Below are 20,996 nucleotides of genomic sequence, written 5' to 3'. Positions count from 1 at the left end.
TTGCAATTGTATGTATCAATTTGCTTTTTAATCCAGCCATTAATGAAACCTAGTTGGCCCTTTTAGTCCTCACCTCCCCTCTTTCCCCCCGGCCCCCACCAGTGAGGGCTCACTGAAAAGAGCAGGGCATTAAGGAAAGGAAGGCTTGATAATTCCACCAAATCCAGGGAAGGCAGTTCAGCCAGACAGACGTGCAGCGATGCCTACCTGGACTCGTTACTGGTCCAGGCCAGTAACAGACAGTGCTGTGCAGCACATGCCACAGGCTTCCTGGGCTGTAAGGCATGGTGACCACAGGAGGACTTACCCCATAGTAGATTCACCAGGCAACAACAGCAACAGCTTAGCTTTTATGGTCTTCCACAAAAACTTCTTGATGTAGTTGTTTAGGTGTTTAAAACTATATGAAGATGTGTAGAAAAACTCTTTTCAGTAATCAGATTGTGAAACTGGGTATTTGCGAGGAAAAATGCTAATAGTGAGACTGTTATAAACATCTAATACTTCTTGAATAAGCTGTGCTACAGGCAGCAAAGTACCTCTGTATTCTAGAATGAAATTCATTCACTGTACAATGGTTCTAATTTTTCCTTAACTTTCTGAAAAACAGAGTTTATGTCCTTTGAGAACAAGTTTGGGAAAGCTAAAAGAAAGCACTCCCACCTTCTAGCAGAAGCCCTCAAGAACCAAATCATCCCACCTTTGCTGGGTTGCCTTTTTGGGAATAAATGGCTTTTTTCCCCCCCTAAAATCTGATGCAGGAACCTCTGTCTTAAAGAGCAGAATCACCCTTGGAAATGTGAAGAACAGTCATCAATACGACAACAGTCCACCTTTAGCCCAGACATCCTGAAGACTTTCTCTTTCCCAAAGGAAAGAAGTAAGCCAATTCACTACTACCCTTCATTTCCGAGGTCTCATGTCTGATGGATTTAATAGATTTAAGCAAACACTTTTTTTGGCAGATTTTGGCCTTTCACTTGTTCATACCCAAGAATGAAAACAGCATCACAGGTTGTTGCTCACCTGTGAGATTATTTCTCATTAATATCTCCTTTCTCCTACAGGTCACTTGAAAAGCAACAGACTTGGTTGCCCATCTTCTGGTAAGCAAAACTACCTTGGTTGTCTCAGATCCCTAAATAAATGGTTCAGAAGCCATCAGGCAGATTCATGGAGGAGCGCCTATCAATGGCTACCAAACATAACATGAAGACAGTCTTTAGTTTACAGAATCACCCAACTGTAAGAAAATGGAAACTTGTCCTTTCTCATGCTTTTTAACCTACAGCAGGCACAGAGCCATCAGCAGAGATGGGAATGTGGACGCTGCTTCAGCCCCACGCAGCTTCTGTAGCAAGGCTCCAGCTGGGACCTATCGCTCTTGTCCACTCCCACCATCTTCTGGACAGCACATTTTCTGTTTTCACAGCTGCAATGTGAGAGAACCACGCCACCAGCAAAATGCATCTTCAGGTACCATTTGTAAGGTCTGTGACCAATGCACCGCAACCAGCTAGGATTTTCTACAATAGTGTCAAGGGCAGTGTGAAGTAAAAGGATCAGTTCTTATTTTAAAGTAAACAGAAATTGTAGAGAATGATTTAAATGTGAAAGTTGTAACCTGATTTAAAAACCTGTGTTGTTAATTACTTGTGTTGGCATACTCTAACACTTTGAAATGTGCCAGAGAAAATCGCAATGGAAGCTGTCAAATGCTTTTTCGAAGTCATACTGTTAGAAAAAAATCTGTTTCCTTACACCCACTGAATGCTAGTTCTTGAGTGAAAACTGGCTAGCATGTTATCATTGAGACTGAATTCAATTTAGACCCAGCCTTACATTTTCTCTGCCTAATATGACAACGCAGAATACCCACTTTCACACTGAGATTGTAACATTTTGAGTTTCTGTGGATCTTTAAACGCCTTTTTTTAAGGCATTTTCACAATAACACCATGTTCTTCGTTCTGTCTCCTTCAGTAATCTAAATTTCAGTCGTTGAGCAACAGCTTCAGCATTTTGACTTCAGCTTTCTTAAGTTCTAACTGCTTTACCATGGTTTCTGCTATGAGCACTGCTGGTAAAGATCCACAGACACATCCTTAATACAGTGAAGAACATTCCTGTAAAAATAACATTTTCAAAGGCCCTCCCTGTTTATTTTCCAGCCTTCCATCTCTCACATGCACAGGCCTTATTCTCCCTCACACAAAGCAGTCAGTGTTTCCAAAAGCTGCTGTTTCTGAATGCCTGATTTAAGACACTGTCATACCTTCTTTCTGTGAAGACCTTCGCAGGCCTCATCATTTGTTTTGTTCTTTCATTTCTTGGTAGCTTTCTCCACGTTTGTCTTTTCTCAGCCTGTATATTCATTGCAATAGAAAGAGCATGGATTCCTGTGCCTCTGAACAATCATATTTCATTTTGAAACAATAATAATTTTTGTATTTCATTAGCATCTTGCCATCCCAGAGACTTAAGTTTCAGTCACTCAAATCTTTTTTAAAAGACTCATCAATGGTAATGAACATCCTTATTATATTTTCCAGCAATAAGCAACAAAAACAATGGCTTGCAGTTAACTAATTAGGTGTTCACCTAGAAGGTAACAGTTTTAATAATGCATCACTCTTCATTTCCCAGTAGACCGATAATGTTTCGAACATTACAGTAAAAAAAACAAATCCCATCACTATGCATCTATAATAGAAGATCTGACTATATAAAGTACTCTGGTAATCTCTCCCTTTTAAAGCAACTTGAAGGAAGCCACGTGTACCCCTGTAAATTCCTACAAAAACTAGAAAAGAATTGTTTGTTCAGAAAGAGGGGGGGGAGAAAAATATATCATAACATTCAGCTGCCATCATTTGTGTTTGACAATTCCAAAACAGCAACAGATAAATGAGGTAACTCTTCCCACCTTTAGGGCAATGAGCTCTGTCTTGATACTACTAATTAGAATAAATCTACATCGTAAGAAACATTGCAGCAACAATTATCTGCAGTGTAACTACTCAAATTCAAAATGTGAACAAATAGCCTTTAATAAAGTGTAAGGTAAGTGCTAATAAACTATCATCTCCAACCTACCACTGCAGGCAAGAGATTTGCTGTGATTTTTTAAAGCCAATAGCCTTAACTAAGGGAGAGCTAACATCGAGCAAGCCCTGGAATTGTTGTGCTTCCCTCCTGCAGCTCCAGAGCACCTAGTGGCATTCAGTCACCATGAACAGTGCACCACGTACTCAGATCTAGCAAATTCCATGAAAACTTGATCCTACTGGAGACTCTTTTCCTCAGACTTTTGGGGATTTCATAGCCTCACATGAATAGATTTAGATTGTGGTTCCCCTTGACACAAGTACAGGGCAGTGATTGGGCCTGAACTCCCTGGAATCATTCGAAGCTCCAGGTGTTTGCAAAAGTCCCCAGCCCAAAAGACTCCTTCAGTCTTTTCAGTTTTACAACACCCCAGCTGTTTTAAAAACTATGCTCGTGCTTACTTAATTTCATGTCTGTGCCTACGTCTCTACACAGATGGAATACTTTCAGTTGGACCTGCTTTAGGCAAAATTCCTACGTTTTTTACATTGAAGATTTTTCCTGCACTATCCGGAACCAGCAAAATCAGCTGTAAAACAGAGCACATCAGCCATGCCTTCCTCCTCCCCCTCAGTCACCTTGCACATCCGATAAAAGGACGGAACACAATCTGTTGCAAAAGGCACAAGCTTTTTTTCCACTGCCAATATTTGTTTAGGCAGCCAATCCAGATTTTTGGTATAGTATGATACAATCCTCTTCACTTCTGGTCTCTGCCAACATTATCTTCCTGTGCTATTTTGCTTCCACAGAAGAAAGCATTTAAATAAAAAGCACACTAATCACATTAGTCTCTGAAATACGCAGAACTGATTTAAATACCTACCTTTTCTGGAACATATACTCTCCAAATACACATTTCACACACTCCAGTTCTTTGGCAATATGCAGCAAACTAAATTGAACAAAGCTGATCCTAACATGGAAAGTTATAGTAAACAAAAGCATTCAAGATCTTGAGCTTATTTTCAGGAGTTCCATCAGCTTGAACTTTTTACACCCACTAAACAAGTTGAATCTTGCCAAATAGCAACACACGTTTGGAAGTCTATGCAGAGTCTTTCAGAGTGAAAGAACATCCCGAGGTCATGTAGCTGCTCCATTTTTGAGGAATGTGAAGAAAACATATGAACAAACAGCAGGAGTACCTCCTGTATAGCATGAATATGCTACTTCTCTTAAAAGCAAGTTAAAAGAAAAAAAACCTTCATTGTTACTAGCAGCATATGCCACTCCATCCAGACCAGTAATGATATTATCATTTATCAAGATAAATGAAATGCTAATCTGCAAGTTGTTGAATCTCTGTGTACACAATTCAGGTTAAAGTGAAAAGTATTAGCTTTGGAGGTCAGAAAAAGCAACTTCCTTCAGAAAACCCAACTATTCTACTTAGTAAACAGCAAGTAATGCTCCAGTAAATCCTGTGCACTGGTAAACCCACATTCTGTTACAATCAAAGGTTACACTGGTTAAAGAGCTATGAACACCTGATCCAACCTAACCTGAAAGCTGTCCCTCTTACAGATCACTAGGTGGTGACAATAAATACCACACGTGTGCTTGAGGTGCTGTGTCTCAAGCTGTCCTTCTGTATGCCTTCATCTGTCACTCACTTGTACTCATTACAAGCACATGGTAGAAATCCAAGGGTTACCAGGTGGTCATTTCCCACCAAACACACTCTGGATCTTCAACAAGTCTAAGTGTCCCCACATTAACAGTCTTCTAAACAACACAGATCCTTTCATGATCTGACAAGGTGGCATTTCAAGTTCAGATATCCACTGAGAAGACTTTCCAAGAAGGTGGATGTAGAGGGAGAAAAGAGGATGGATGTAGAGGACAGATGCTATTCATACAGAGCCTGTATTAATCCTGACAAAGCTGTTAGCCTAGGACGCATTTTCAGTGGTAATATTACCTCAGTTTGATTACTCCAAGTTCTCACAACAACAGAATAACCAGCATCTCTTTCACAGCCCCAGCAGAAGGGAAAAATGATTGACCAAGGTCAGCAGTTCACCTCTATCCTCTCTTACAATCAAACGCCTAGGAAAGATCAGGAAGTGGTGGATTGCATTACTTCTAGTTGAAATGGTAAACACATGATATTAAATCTTAATTCTACGTGTATCTGACAGCTGATCTGTACAGAACCTCAGGCTCTGCAGCTAAGTGCTCCATGTGGGTGTTTAGATACATACAGTGCTTCTGTTTTTCTAAAGCGCTCCTTATTTTCCTTCTGTTTCGCTATGTTTTTTATTGATGCCAACGGAGCAGGGCCTGCAGCAGCCAGACAGATGCAGTTTGCTCTAAAAGTGGACAGGCTTTGTCCTGATCTTTTCTCATACACTGCATCAGTCCAAGGTCAGTGCCTTTGGTGGGACAGAAAAAAACAGTTCCTATTAAGTAGCCTAGGAATGCATGCTTTCCATGTCACAAGCTGCTCACTGGTTCAATCATGGCTATAGGTGACAAGCCAGTTCTGAGATAAGCACATACTTCTAGGGAACTGTGTAGGGATCACAGAAGTCTCCAGGTGAGGTACCCCCCTGCAGTATTACTGGACCAAAGATTATTGCACCAATTTTGTTTCTTTGTGATCAAACAATAAATAAGAGTAGAGTAGTATCAATAGAACCTGTGCTGTTTTACTGCACGCTACCTGATGAGCACAGAACAGATCTTGCTTTCCCTTCCTCACACTGAAGCAATGGGTGCCTTTGCTGTGGGAGCACAATGGATCAGCCCTGCTATCACATTGCTGCAGCCCAAGCAAGTGTCTGCAGGGACTCCAAAGGGATGCAGGTAGAACCTGCTGGATTCCCTAGACACTGCACAGAGCTGCCAGCTTCACCCACATAGAAAGGAACACAGCCTACACACGGCTCTGGAATCAGTGGAAAAACTTGTTAGCTCCAGAGCTGGAATCATCTTTGTTTAGTTAGGAAGCAAGTAAAAACCTCACCAGTGAGGAACTATGCAACACAGAAAGCAGTATGGACTGCCTCAAGACTTGCAGCACAATAGCAACACAGACTTCTAGCATCATGATTACTGAATCAATTAAGATTCAGTGCAGGGTAACCATTTCAGAAAGCAGATTTAAAACACAGTGTTATTTTACTAAGTCTGCTTCTTCTGTTAATCCCTTTTCTTAGGAAAAGCCCATCACGCTGTAAGCACAGCTTGTTTCGTAAGGAAATCACAATGCTGTACATTCCATCTAGCCCTGCCCACTTTTCACACCGTTTAACAACAAAAAAAAGCAATGTTTCCTGGTTCAATGGTCCATAACTACCTCATCCTCAACCAAGATTCTTCTCAATATTTGGTATTTCATCACACTTCCTCTAGCAGGTTTTTTTTCAGCATTGAACTTATTTCCCTCTCACACTCCAGCAACCGGTCTTCCTATGAGCTTTGTAACTTGTTAGCCTTTAGTTCTGAGGAAGCCCTGCTCCTGCAGCCTGCTCTGTTTAAGCCTGCCTTTGCAAATGCAGGCCCACACAGCTACAGACACACCAGAAAAATCTGCTCACGCAGACCCAATTGCACTGCTGTTCTCCCTTCTGTGCTATTACTCTCAAAGGATTAAGATTTATGCCTTTCCCTAGCCCACACTTTGCCAAACTCAATCAGTACTTGCCTCTTTCTTCAACACTCCCCTCCAGCATTTTAATTATTTATGGCTCCCTTATCTCAATTCCTTCCAGTTTGTTTATATCATTCTGACACTGAAAAAGCACGGAAATAAAACGGTATATTAAAAGCAGGCACCACAGCTTTGCAAAACAGGTCTATAAGCAACAGACAGACTCTTGTTTAACTTTTACCTATGTCTCCTTTGCCATTGTTTATCACCAAGCATACTGTTTCAATTAAACATGCGCTTTAGTTTACTTCCAACCAATAAGTTGCTCACATGTGATCAAATTTCATTAATTCTTATTCATATTTTTTGTTTCAAGCTGCCATGTTCTGCAATTTTTCCATCTTTAAATGCATTTGCAGTTCCTGTCAGCATGCTGCATTCTGAAAGCTGTCTCGTTTCTGATGCACCACCTGCACAACAGGTTTCTCTGCTCGCCTGAGACTTTCTGGAAACTCAGAGTCAGCCAGACTGAGGGGCCTGAAGAAAGTACACAACAGCTTCCTCACATTGCAGGGATCAAGCACCAGGCGAGGAGGCTGGAAAGCATTCTCAACCTGGAACACTGCTCTTGCTGTCCCAACCAGCAGGTCATCCCCACTCCAGACTGAATGACTTGCAGAAATCCTGTACAGTGATAAAAATCTGTGACTCTGTGTGATATAACCCAATGAAAGGCAGTAGTCAAACAATTCGTACGTCTTTGCCCTCTCCATGAGGGCATTTGACAGGAAGCTCTGCCCAAGCACAAGCAGATGAATTCTTCACAACCTTTTTACTCATTGCTATGCTTTTCCAGGCCTCCTCAGTGTGAATCTCAGCCCCCATCTGCAGTGCCCACCACCCAGTATAGCTCTACTACCATAGGTGGGCATCAGGGAGATGCCTGGGTCTCTGTGCTGCTCAGCCCGCAGCTGTGCTCATTCGGCCCATGAAGAAGGCAGCCCATGTCTGCTCCCTGCCTCTGGGGCATGTAGAGGTCTACACAGCCTGTCTGCAGCACCTCTAAGATCATCATGTTGTTCACTGTTCCTCACGCCTTTTATCACAGGCACAAATACCAGCTGGACCCTTGCACGCTTCCGATGAGCCCAATTCTAGAGAAATGAGCAGCTGATGATCTGCTCCCTCAAAACACTCACAGTTTAGTAAGGAAAAGTAGCAGCCCTTTTCAGCCCAGTACCACACACCAGACTTCAGCTGAAGCAGGGTGCTGTCAGCAGCCAGCCACCTCCATTGTAGCCCTACACGCTCATAAATACACGTGCCATATGATACAGCCTCCATTCATTTCTTTTCCATTTTATACAGTCAGTTCTCACCACAGTAGTTGCACATCTTGTAAAAATCAATCTGTGAAGCATTTATGGAAGTCTCCACCTTTTTTTTTTTTTTTTTTGGCAAAGAATAATTATTCACCAAGGCAGGTTGCAAAGCATTTATGTTTTAATAACAGCAATTTCTCAGATCTTGGCTAAATTTTATATATTCATTTTTTGCTCATCTCCACAGCATATTTTCTTAATAAACTTAATGGAAATACTGTGATTTTAATTTCAGTTTGAATTTATTCTAGCCACTGAATTTACTCCGGAGATCTACAAATTTGTGAACAGCTTTTAATAAGTTCTTGCTGTTTTATTAATGCACCTCTGGGTGCTATTGCAGTGGAATTATTTGCTATTGCAAATGAACAATGAGGTGGATTTCCCAAGGAAAAAAAATCCAGAGGGACGTAGAAGATTCACAGAAGAAAAGCTCCACCTCCATCACCACTGCATACAGTTAGATGTAATGCCTACTTGCTACATACCACATTTAAGCTATAGACTGAAACAGCTCTTAAGAAGAAATGTTTTTTTTGATTGCTTCCATAAACAAATCTAGATAAATCTGTGTCAGAGATGCATTACTCAGAAGATGTATGGGAAAACTGTAATGAAGGAATATTCCAAGCCCTTAAGACATTAAAAAAAATAAGATAAATACAGTCTAAAATCAAGTCAAGGATGTCAGGAAAGGAGACAGTTCCAAAACCCATGAGTTCATACAGTATCAGAAATGGTTGGTGCTGAATTTGTGTAATGTATACAAGTGCTGGCCACACTACTTACAGCTTCCTTGCAGCTGCTCAGAAAGAACTATTAAGTAGAGCTCTGTCAAAATTAAATCCTTGCATCTTAACATCTTCTTCAAACCATAATGAGAAAGCAGAAGAGGAAAGAAAATAAACCTAGAAAAAAAGAAAAAGAAAATCCACACATGGATTGATTACACTTGTGTACTTCTAGGCTTTTGTTTTTGCCATTCTGTATGTCATAATTATTCTGCAGACAGTTGCATATTATGGTGCAATGGTGGCTTTAGAACGGAAGACAAACTTACCATAAACAAGTAAAATTGAATAGGGTCATTGTAAGTCTACTTTCAAACTGTTTATTTTCGAGGCAACCAAAGATGCAAGAAGATGAAGTCGGACAAAGAGACAAACTGTACTATCTACTAACAACACAAATTAACTTTAATCCTTCTCTCTCAAAAGGATGCGTTTCTCAAAAAAAAAAGTTGCCTTTAACTCTCCTGTTGCAATACAAAGCAGGTAGTGAGCATCACCCCAGGATTCGTTAAGATTTAGGAACAAGAACTGATATTGCAAAACATCTAAGGTAAGTCCCAGAGAAGCATGCAGTTTCTCTGGAACATCACACACAGAAGTGCTCCCAGGGTATTTCCTCCTGCAGTGCAAAGAGCCAGGAACTACCTCTGATGTGAGGAGCTGCACCACCATGTGCACCATCTGAGTGGAGAGGATTAGGGCAGAGCCATGAAAGCAGCCACACTGTAACATCACTTATCTGGTATGAGTAACTGTAGTTTGTAAGAAATAATGACTTCAGACAAAACTGAAATCTCTAAAGGTGTAGGATGTGAGAGTGAGGAAATGCATCGGAATTCAAATTCAGACCTCTTTTCTACATTTACTGTAGCATTTGAATGACACATTCTACAAGGAAGTGAAGAGCACTAGCAGCCACAAACACAATTAGCCTGCCCGCCTAACAAGTTACTGTTCAACATAGGTGCACAAAAACATGTTAAATGCTAAATTAAGTAGCACAGTGAAGAAGTCTGAGCCACCACATTGCTCAGAGCATAAACCAGATGCCTTGGAGGAGGCAGAGATAACAAACATCACTAGAAACAGAAGCGCTGAGTCAGGTCTTTCATTCCAGTGAAACAAAACCTGATTGCATCCTGGCACATGCCACCTTCAGCCCATCAGCAAGAGGAAAAGATTCAGTCAGACAACGAGTAGCAAGAGCAAGCAGAAATGGCATATGCACTCTTCTCCCAGACATGTGCCTAATTAAAGCATAAAAGGGAACTGGATGCTGATAAAGTACCAAGAACAACTTTGTATAAATAGGGGTTTTCAAACTTTTCTCAACTTCTACTCCTCCTACGCCTTCTCCATTAGCAGTATGAAGTACTCTGAAACGTACTTGAAGCCTTTTCACAGAAAACTTGTTTTTACTATTCACAGATCCCTTAGGAGTAGTCCAAGTCTGGTAACCTGATCAACAAGCTACCTTGGTTGCTATCTGGTCTATGCAGAGTTCCCCATTCAGCAAAGAAACAAAAAGGAGGCAATGGGAACAGGCGCCATCCCTCACCCCAACTTGCTGTCCTTCTGGGAAGGCTCACCATCTCCTCTCATCTGCTGCTCCCTGTTCTGGCTCAGCTCTTCCCACTGCCAGCCCCTCAGCCCCCGTTGCCATCTCAGCTGGCAGCCCAGGCCACTCCAGAGATGACTCAAAGCCTGGATCATTTCCATCCCAAATTGGGTGCTCAAAGTGACAGGTGGAAGGTGGCAGGAGGACCCAGGTGCTAGACCCTGGATGCAAGCTCAGATGTACCACAATAGCTTCTTTTCTCCACCCTCCCCCCCAAGAACCCCAAACTCCATGGGGTCAGTAGTAAACAGCCCCTAGAGTATTACCTCACCCTGTGAGAAAGGAAAGGAAGGAGGATCATCACCCTCCTTTTAAGCGGGGCAGAGCATGTGCTGCCATGCATGTTTCTTCACTCAAGTATACAGTGCTCCAGAGAATCGCAAGCCGAACACACAAGCACTCACTAGCTTCAGCAGTTCCAGCCTATTTGCTCCTGTTTTTCACCAGCCCCTACTCCAGCCCTTGTCACAGCAGACCAGACAGACAGTGCTTAAGGGAAAACAAAATACCACAGCTCAATGATCAAGAAGAGAAGTCTGAAAGGCCTGTTTCCATCCCCACTTAATACGTATTCTATTCACCCTGGGACAACATTTTGAAACTTGTTGAATACATTTCTCATGAGCAGCATAGTGCTGGGAATCCTGCATCACAACCTTCACCCACATGGACTCTTCTAAATTCATACCCTCTCACCATGCATGACAAACGTTGACAGTAATAAGCCATTTTCTTATTTAAGAGAATAACTTCAGTGGATGCAGGGCATTAAAGTAAAGACCATTTCAACTTTATGATGGCCTCTCATAAGAAGTCTTGGTAAAGTTGTTGCCTTTAATCAATCTTTAGTTTTCTTTTCATAGAAGATTGACTGCTTCATGGTTACTGGGTGAGGTGGGAAAAGAAACAAAAATGGAGTCACTGAAAATCGAACTGGGAAAGAGATGAACAATCAAATTCTTTTTTTTTCCTAATAGCACTGCAATAGTAATTAAACAGCAGCAGAGCTCTCCTTGCAGAGACAGCAAACTATTTGCTACGCTTACAAGAAAATAATATATATATTTTTTTAAACATCTCTAACAGAAGAAGGTGCACAGTAAAACATTAAATGCGTCTCTAATGCTTCAGCTCACAGTGTTGGTACACAAAGCCCAAAAGAGACAAAGATGCATCAATACAGTCAGCCGGAAACAATCTTTACAACAAACTCACTTCAAAACAAACTTCCAGTTTTGTTTTTTTCCCCTGCTCTTAGGTAGGCCAGGTTCTAACAGCAACAACATACAAAATTGAGGGGACTGAATCCTTCTTTTTACTGAGAATTATTCCATTCGAGGCTGAGTTGAATTTGAAAATGCATTTTTAAAAATGAGATGATTCATTTCTAGCCAAGAAAAACAATACAATCTGAATATACAGGATAAGCCAATGATAAAAAGCCAGAGCGACACCTGGATTTCTCCTTCCTCTCCCAGAGTAGATGGCTACTGAGTTACATACTGGATTACAATTACACATTAATAAATAAACTAACAAAGATCCTGAGGATTTCATAACCTGAGCATAATATACTAAAAAAAAAGCAAGCCATCCTTATCCCTTGATTTGTGACCAAGATGAATCACATCAAGCCCCAAGCAGCAACTACTCCAAATTCTTCTTTATTTATATGAGGTACAAAAGCTATGTTTACTTTCAAGTGCTTCACTATGTGAATGTTGGTTTTCCTAACAACCTAACTTTGAGCCAGCTGTCATTTCTAAAAACTGATACAGAGGCAATGCTCCAGCCGGGTATTCCTAAAAACAGACACCATATTCTCTGTTGCTCCTAAGATAGGAGTCCTAAAAGGCCCTCGCACCCAGTGGGAAGCCTGGTCTGACAAGCAAGGATAAATATAAAAATCATGCAGTGCCTGAGGTTATAAACACAGTGTGCAACTGCTGCTCGCACAGCTACAAATACACCAGACACTGACCATTATCACTGCGCTTTATTTTCCCCATACACCATCTGTGGAGCACGATAAAACAGTACGAAGCAAAAAGAGGTGTGATGACTTCAAGGACAGGTTAAATCAAATCGCGCCATGAAAACACAGTTTTCATAAATGTATTTTTAGCATAATCCCGAGGACGTAATTTTATCTTGCTCCCACACAGTGCTTTCCTATCAAGTCCTGCAGTCTGTGCTATAATTCAGGGTGAACAGCCCCCACTGCTGCATTCTGCTGTCTCAAAGAAAAGCCGTGGCTATTTACTGGCTTTTAAGCACTGCACACAAAGTGAACTGCATTCTTTGTAAGAGGAGCGTTACTGAAAATATTCTTAGTCTATTTCACTCTTAGCCCAAATAGGAAAGAAATCACACCACAAAGAACTAAAAATTGAATGCAGGAGGACAAAATCTAAAGCGCAGCTCAAGGACATGTGATGACTTAAAAAATATATATATTTAAAAAAAAAAAAAAAAAAATATATATATATATATATATATATATATATATATATATATATATATATATATAAATCCTAGTTTCTACTTATAAAAATGTAGCCCTCAAGCTGAAAAATTTGAAAATATGGCTTAAGTGTAATCCTGACAGCAATATTTACCTGGGTCCACAGCTAGTCCAAGGCAGTTCCAAGCAGAGTGAAGGCACTGTGTGTTTGCACAAAGCATAACGCCTTCTGATGCTTTTAGCAGTGTGGATGTCAGCTCCATTTCCTTCTCTGAGACAGCTGATTTCCACAGCACACACTTTGTTTGGATTGAAACAATCGTCAGGTTTCATTTTGGCAGTCTGGTTTCTGGGATTATTTACAGAAGTGAGTCTTCATGGTAAACTGTTTCACTAAATTCTTTCACGTTTAAAAATTATGCTACAAGTGTGGCTTACGGCAGATCCATGAAGCAAATGGAAAGGGGCAGCAGTAGCAAACTCCCCCATCTTTTAACTGCACATAGGAATTTGGATCTTTCTGTAACTCTCCTCTCTCACCACTGGGAATAACTTGCCTGACAAAAAAAAATTGAAATATTTTACACTTAGCCACTGTCATTAAGGCTGAAATCCTGGAGAAGGAGCAGGATGCAAAACAAACTCACTACTGCAAGTGGCGGCTACAGAGCAAGAATTCTCCAGGAGTACAAGCACACTTTCATCACCTTATTCCTTGAACAAGTTTCCTAATTCCAGAGCAAACCATTGTTATCACCACAGGTTCATTGTTTATTACATGTAAAACAGTGTTCCTCCTTAAAACATTAAAAATAAGCACAAAACTACAGACAGGAATAAAAATAACTGTCACATCTGGAGATCAAAGAAGAAAACAATAGGAATGCACCTCAAAGGTGTTTTCTACTTGCTTAAGGTTTTTCAAAGACAATTCCTTTACCTTCTAATCCTTAATTAAATATGTACCAAATAGCCTGTCAGAAACTGCACTCCAGAGAAAAATAATTTGGCACAGAACTCTGCATACACAAGTGAGTGGCACACACACATTGCCGAGAAAATTCTTTGCTTTATCTTCTCCCAGAACCATCGTGGGCAGTCGTGGCAGACAAGACTAACTTGCAGATGAAATGCAGTGACAGGATTACCTGTGACATTTTGGCTCTACAGCTCTCTTCCAGGCATGGTTAATCCTAGGTTCAAGGTGCAGACTCAGCATTGGTACAACATAAAGGTGGCTGCTGTCGCTGCTGCAGCATGCCATGTCATCTGCAGAAGAAGGCTCGCCTGTCTATCTCCCACTACTTTGCTTCAAATCAGCAAATACAGTTCTAGAAAAAATACCTTCCTATTAACAAGTTTTTCTAATTAAGACATTTAAGGGATGACGTTATCTTCCTAAATTAAACCGAAGTATTGGTAATCTACTGGTATTGAAAAATGCAGAAAAATGCTTTCCTTTTTTTTTCCCCTACAGCAGAGCTGGGTTCTACTTCAGTGCTCACATCTTAACTAAGGTCTGAGCACTTCATCCCTTGGCTTTCTCTAGCACATGTACAGTTGCTAAAGCCTGCCATTCTGAGCTTGCTCTCGGTGCAAATACATGACAAGGATAGATGCCAACCCCTTTGCCAAGTCTGGCGTTTCAGTGATAACCTGGGTACTGTCTCAGAGCTTAGTGCCCCTCCTGGAGCAGCCTGTATTTTACAGCCCTGGCTCACTGGTGCTTCTGACCAACCAGTTTCATATCAGATGGGGGGGGACTGCTGCCTGAGCCTGGTACTGCTCAGCTCTGGGACTGCTCTTATGGGCCGCGTGCTTTGAGGAAGAGGCCCTGTAGCTCATCAGCCTGGCAATAAATTAAAAAGCAAGTGAACACTTATTTGATGTCTCTGATAAGTCAGTAAGCCTTTCACTGCTCAATCAGCACTGGGTAAGCTCTTTTTTTTTTTTTAATCTCAACACCATTTTTCAGCTCTATGATAGCAGGCCTTCTGATCCATGTAAATCCCTGCCTCCTTGATTCTCAGTTACATTAACACAAGTTTAAATCAGACAAATTGCAGGCATGATTCACGCCACTTTCCCACTGATCTGTTTTTCAAAATGCAAAAAGATGTCAACACTAATGTTTCCATTTCATGTTCAAAATATGGATTATCTAATAGGTATTTGCAACTGCCGTCCTCTACTCCCACAAGCAGCAGCAATATCCAGAAAGTCTCTTGCAAGTAGGTGGTTTTTTTTTTTCTGGTAGTGGGCTTTTGTGTTTCTTTGTTGGGTTGTTTTTTTGTTTTTGGAAGGGCAGTTTTGTTTCATAGCTGAGTGAATGAATGTTCAAGCCCATTTTCTTACCTATATCCTATAAAAGCAGCAAAACAAAGAGAACAGCTATTATCATTTGGCACTTCAATTTTTAAAATTTCATCCATACAGAACTTTATTTTTATTATATTATTGGATTTTTTTTGTTCTTAATTTTTAAGGTAGCTGCACTTCTACCATTGCACATTGGTTTAAAATGGGGAATGCTAGAACTTGCAATAATGCAAACCCACTAATAAACAAATAGCATCATATTCATAGTGAGAAATAGAAACGACTGTTTTCTTGACTACTAAATTGAAATAATTGAATTAATCCACTCACTACAATTTAAACTGATTACTGACTAAGCACGAGGTTTTATTTGACTAGTGCACCAACATTATTTTAATTGGATTCTATTTTAAAGGAGCTACATTTGCAATCAAAAGGAGGAAAAAGAGAACTAATGCTGGAATCACAAATGCATCACCAAATGCAAACACTCTCCTTTCATGAATACCTAGAGATGAAAACCTAGCAGTTGGTGAAATCAGTCCTAAGGACAAGGCCCTTACTTGATGGATAAGTGGTTAAAGTCAATGCTGTAGTTTCCCCTACTGCTTAAACTGCCAGAAGTTTTATCTAGCCATAATTGGAAGAAAAATAAGTGCTTATTTTAATTGGTTCCCCTTGTTATTTTAATTGTTAAATTAAAGCTTAAACAGAAGCTTAAACAGTTACATTCATACTTTTATTTCTACTGGTTTTATATTTATCTTCGTGGGAGTAAGAGTATACTGAGAGGTGGCAGAACTAACTGCCACACACACACACAAAAATCCATATCTGGGAAGAAAAATAAAAGCTTCATCCACTGACACAGTACTTCAGTAATTTATCTGAAGAGGGATACCCTTGTAAGGAGATTTAATATTCAGACTTAAAATTAATCTGGAGGTTGGCAAGCAGAGCTGTACAACTTGGAAGGCAAAAAAAAAAACCCACTTTTGGTTATAGTGAAGACACCGCACTGCTACTTTGTCAAAACAAAGATGAGATGAACATAGTTACAGATAGAGCCTGCTGCTCTCCTGTAGCTGCTAGGCTCTAACTGGGTGGTACCAAGACACACTGATACAACAGCGTAAAACAAAACACTGCTCCAACCTCATTCTCATACTAATGGATTTGAAGAATGAAGAGAAACAAACTGCTCAGTGCCCCCAGCTACCCTCAGCCCTCTTCTGCATACATAGGAGCCCTGCTGGAAGTCAATAATTTAGCAGCATGAGTACACGAAATATCCAGCTTACCATGTTTGAAAACAGACTTTCAGACTGGTTGAATTTGAACTTCCAAGCTAGAGATAACGGGCCCACTTCTGAGCCACACTGTACCTCAGGTTCAGTCATGCCTATCCTAAACAGCTCATGAAAAAGACCAAGTATAAATGTCATTTGTGGATTCCAGAAGAACATGCAGTTATGGCTATTTCTACACCTTTCCAGTGAATTCCAAACAAGGAATTACCCCACTGTTGCCACCTGTGTCTGCAACTCAGAAAAATGAAAGTAAACTATCAGTTACATTCGCTCACAGTAATTGATGTTATCACTCTAACATTTGAATAGTGGTGCTATGAAAAGAACAAGTAGTTGACATCTCTTACATTTCAGTGGCACATGCCTATGATGAAACATCACTACAGTTTATCCACATTTACCTCTCAATACCTTCTAGTTTAAACTTTTCTGCTAAAACATCATTTACCTAAAATGAATTCAGACTTAGAGGAGGTAGGAGGGGAAGCAAAACCAGAAAACAACCCAATATGCTAAAGCAAAATATAAGTTCAGCATTCAAAGTATGTGATAAAGAAACAGGGAAAGCAGGCATTTTGGAGTATAGCCTGCTCACGTTCCTGTGATGTTTCCTTTTACAACAATTGGTCAAAGACCAAGCTACACATTTTGTTGGGATTTGGGATCCTTGCACTAACTGTTGCTCTGCAGCGTTCTCAGAGATCAGTAGCACTAGCACCTAGGACAAGCAGAGACCACCAACCAACTGCATTCTGCAGCTGAGGGGAACATGCAAAAAGACTTGCTATTGTCCCTCAAGATACAGCTCAGCCAGTTCTAAAACATTTTCTCCCTTAAATGAAAACAAAAAAGAAAACATTATTAGACTTTATAACAAAACAGAAACCTTCTAATCTGCACTGTGCTCCCCTGGCTCCACAAGGGAACCGCAAGCAGCAAAAGCGTGCTCTCCTGCAGGGTGACATTTGTTCAGAACAGACACATAGTTTTTATTTAAAGGTACACCAAGTAAGGAGAGCATTCAGGACTCCATTCAGTAGCTGCTTTCAATGACAGTGCAAATGGTTTGTCCTTACTTGCAATCTCATAGTAAAGTTCCTATTGTTGCATTTCTTATCTTGCTAGAGGAACATCCCCCAGGGTTTTGATGAAAAAAACAACATTCCCAGCTGTTGTACCTTAGAAGTCACAAAAGCTTACAAATTTAGAAGCTAAAACGGGGCTGTATTTGTTGGATGCCCCTCAGGCATTCCCAGCCTGCTAGAAACGTTCAGGGAAAGCTAGAAGGATCCTTCACATGCAGCCATGTGCAGCTGTTACCTCTCCTGTGCATTCACACAAGATTGAGTTATTTGGGGATCTTCAAAAAAAAAAAAAAACAAAAAAAAACAAACAATAATACTAAAGAACTTTACAAAATAACTTTAGTCTGAGATAGGGCCCAGCAAGAAGAAAATGGGACCAGAAGGGCTAAAGTCCTGAGAGACTTCATACAACTGGAGCACAGCTTTAAAGCAGCTCATTTTCAGGTACACTTGCCTTTTGGTAGGTGCAGCTTTGCCCTGTACAGTGAACAGACTGCTCACAGGAAAACTAAAATTTTAAACCATTTTATCTGTAACAAGAGGAGCATCTGTTCCATGAAGTAGTAATTAGTTACATTACAAGGCAGTATGGAGAGTTTTCAGTCTGTGCGCAGCTGAAGCGACCTTGGTTCACAAGCTAACTGTATTTGACTTGGATTTATTTTGTTAAGCTGGCCCCTCTCTGCAACACCCACGTTCTCTGAAAGCACATTCTTCAAAGAGCAGTTAGAACACCAAAAAGCTCTGTACGTATGAGCCGTGGGTTACTGCTGGAGAGAAGCATGCTTCTATCCCCTCAGCCAGGATGCCTGGCAGACCCAGGGCACGACAGGCTCCCTGGAACTGCTCTGTTCAGCCTGAAGCCTGGGCAGCTCTCTACAGCCTCCCCCATCCCACCAGCAATCTGCGTGCAGAGCTCCGGCGACTGCATCACCTGCTCAAAAGGCATCTCTAAAGAACTTCTCTCTCCGCAGTGAGAATACAGCTTAATTCAGACTGCAGAGTTCCACACCGCAAACACCTCTGCCTTCCTCCCATACCGCTGATACATCTTACTTCAAACATCTGCCTTGTCTGCTCTCTTTGACAGCAAGTTCCTGGGACTAAAGACAGTTCTCTGCTATATATAGGTACCTAGTTTAAAGTGGCGTTGAGGCCTCTGGGCTACAATTAAAATGTCAAACTAAAATAGTTACCAAGGAACATTGCAGGAAATTCAATTTGGGGGGGAGGAGGGAAGGGGAGGCAAGGGAGGAAGGGGAGCCTGAGAAAATTTAGCACCGAGTGCCTTGAAATGGATGCACAGCTTTCAAACAGACCAGTAAACAACAGCTCTGAACAGCCTTAAACTTCAGTAATCCAAAACTGGGTTAAAAACTCCACATAAAAAGAAGTCTGGTTTTTGTTAGATCTCTCATCTGTACAACTTTCCTGCCAAGATCTGCTTATGATATTGCATATCAACAGCCTGATCTATTTTCTCTTCCTGCTGTCAAGAAATTAAATCATGTTGTTATTTTACAAAGATTACAATCACTGCTGTGACAACCAACATATGACCTGAAGAATACCATGAAATAATGTGGCAAGTGAAAGCAACAAAGGAAACAAAGGGTGAAGAACGAACAACTCTGGAAGAATTCCCCTCTATTGAAATATTCTTTTTTCAGGAAAAACAGGACATCCTTAGACTGATCTAACAAGGAGACAAAGATGAATTGTTGACTTCATTCAAAATTATAGAGATCCCAACTGCAAACAGATTTCAGCCCAGACCAAGGCCTGCACTTCACAGCAGTACTAACAAAACCCCTTTCGAAATCTCTCTTATCCTGCTGGAAATCTGACATCTTGTCAGAGTGGGAAGCTACTGCACCAAAGGAAAATCTATTCTAATGCAACAGATACTTCCAAGCAAACTTCAGTTTCACTCAGGAATACTCACAGTGTGCCTTCTGTGGAAAAATAAAATCAAATGAAAAAAGCCACCCTAACAACAGTAACTACCACTGCAAGACCAAAGCTCTTCCAATCAGAGACAGAAGATCGGATGAGGCATACCACAAAAATCACCAGCCCTCATCAATGCGCTCAAGAACCACTCTGTGGCGGTACTGTGGTCTCTGAGAATGTCCAGAAAGAAAGGGGAAATGACAGCAGCCTCTGCTGCAGTCAAGAGCAGAAAAGCACCTGCAGCACAATATGGCCAGGAAAAATACCGTGTCAAATGGAGTTTGGAAGCTGCCAGAAGAGAAAGATTTTCACAGATGAGCACAGCTTCTCCAGACATCCTTTCTTTCCAGCAGAAAAGAATATCTTTGAAGTTGCTTTGTTTTGCTGCTCATAACAAGGGAACAATCAGATAGGACAGAACAGCATTCCTTTCCTCTAAAATGAGAATTACTCCGATCTGTTCCCCAAAGCTTATGAAGACCGATGCTTCTGGAATACTCTGAATACTGAAAACATGATAATACAGATAAACACTTTTATTCTGTCTTTTGTTTCTTGTTTTTATCATTTCTCTTTGCCCAAGACATTTATGCCAGCTCATGTACTGGGATTGTTTTGCACACAAAAATGATTAAAGACACAAAAGTAACTCATCTTAACATTGCTTAAATACTCTCAGGTCCTCTTTCAGCAACCCATTAGTGCTACCAACCATCTGACACACTCTCCAGCAGACAGCAAAATATTATCATTTATTACACAGCCCATCTTATAGTGGGAACTGTTTGCAGCAACTTAAATAACCAGTAGTTATGACTTGTAGAATAGCATCCAGTATAAAACAAAAGCAATAGGCTAGAAAATTACTTTCAAGCGGTCAAAGAATCAAAAAGTCTCCTCTGAGTCAAACTGGACCCTTAGTTAATACATTTTGTGCTACAGTAAAACCAAGCCCGTGCCTTGCACATGGGCGCTTTCAAAGTTGGGGCAACAGTGCCTTGAAGGTATTTGAGTAAATTTAGAATTGATGTTGCATCTCCTTTTTGTTCAGTAGGGGCTTTGAATTCATTTACATAAGCATAGAGAAAAGTTTACCTCTACTTCATACACTTTGAACCCCAACTAGATTCCTACTCAACCCTCGTACAACTTAGACCTTAAAATCCTTTCATACCCACCCATCTCTGGGGTTAAATAGCATCAGGCAGAATTACTGCCCAAGGCTATCTAGATATAATAAAGCTTGAGCAATTCCACTTATTAAATGCTAAGCCTGTGTCAAATTAATATTTATTAAACAAGTGAACTTTCATATTTCACAGCCAACAGCATAAATGTAATTCCCAGTTCATATTTGTAATTGCTCAC

The 20,996-nt window shown here is 40.7% G+C and overlaps 1 protein-coding gene across 8 annotated transcripts in view; it reads right to left on the bottom strand.

Annotated features, from left to right (window-relative positions):
- Nucleotides 1-20,996, bottom strand: part of PLCL1 (phospholipase C like 1 (inactive)) — a 230,373-nt gene that overhangs the window by 124,399 nt on the left and 84,978 nt on the right. Inside the window, exon 1 of one of the 8 annotated variants that reach the window (XM_048952612.1) lies at nt 8,878-8,995. The exons of the other annotated variants lie outside the window; for them this stretch is intronic. The gene's annotated coding sequence lies outside the window, so the exon portion shown is untranslated. Of the gene's footprint in view, nt 1-8,877; nt 8,996-20,996 lie in introns of those variants that run through there. 8 annotated transcript variants of the gene reach the window in all.

The sequence above is a fragment of the Lagopus muta genome, chromosome 8 (assembly GCF_023343835.1).
Source record: "Lagopus muta isolate bLagMut1 chromosome 8, bLagMut1 primary, whole genome shotgun sequence".
NCBI classification, from domain to species: Eukaryota; Metazoa; Chordata; class Aves; order Galliformes; family Phasianidae; genus Lagopus; species Lagopus muta.
Note: the sequence above shows the minus strand (reverse complement) of the source record. Positions and strands in the feature narration are given on the sequence as shown.